The sequence below is a fragment of the Cyphomyrmex costatus genome, unplaced genomic scaffold, assembly GCF_001594065.2.
Source record: "Cyphomyrmex costatus isolate MS0001 unplaced genomic scaffold, Ccosl1.0 scaffold36, whole genome shotgun sequence".
Lineage (NCBI taxonomy): Eukaryota > Metazoa > Arthropoda > Insecta > Hymenoptera > Formicidae > Cyphomyrmex > Cyphomyrmex costatus.
Genome location: NW_017277774.1, coordinates 1,932,140 through 1,932,400, shown reverse-complemented (window position 1 = coordinate 1,932,400; position 261 = coordinate 1,932,140).

The following is a 261-nucleotide window of genomic DNA, read 5'->3' as shown; positions in this document are numbered from 1 at the left end:
AGAGAGAGAGAGAGAGAGAGAGAGAGAGAGAGAGAGAGAGAGAGAGAGAGAGCAGTATACGAAAGGGGCGAAGATGTGCCTGCATGCGCTTGTGTTCTGTGTGCGCGAACGGTAGAGAGGAATAAAGTACGCGAGTAGCGTATCGTCCAGACATACCACTTACGCATAGATAACTCTATACATAATGAATTATACGCATTGTACCACGCGCCGAGCGAAATCGAACGAATGGTAATATATCGGGGTCTGGGGCAGGGGGGA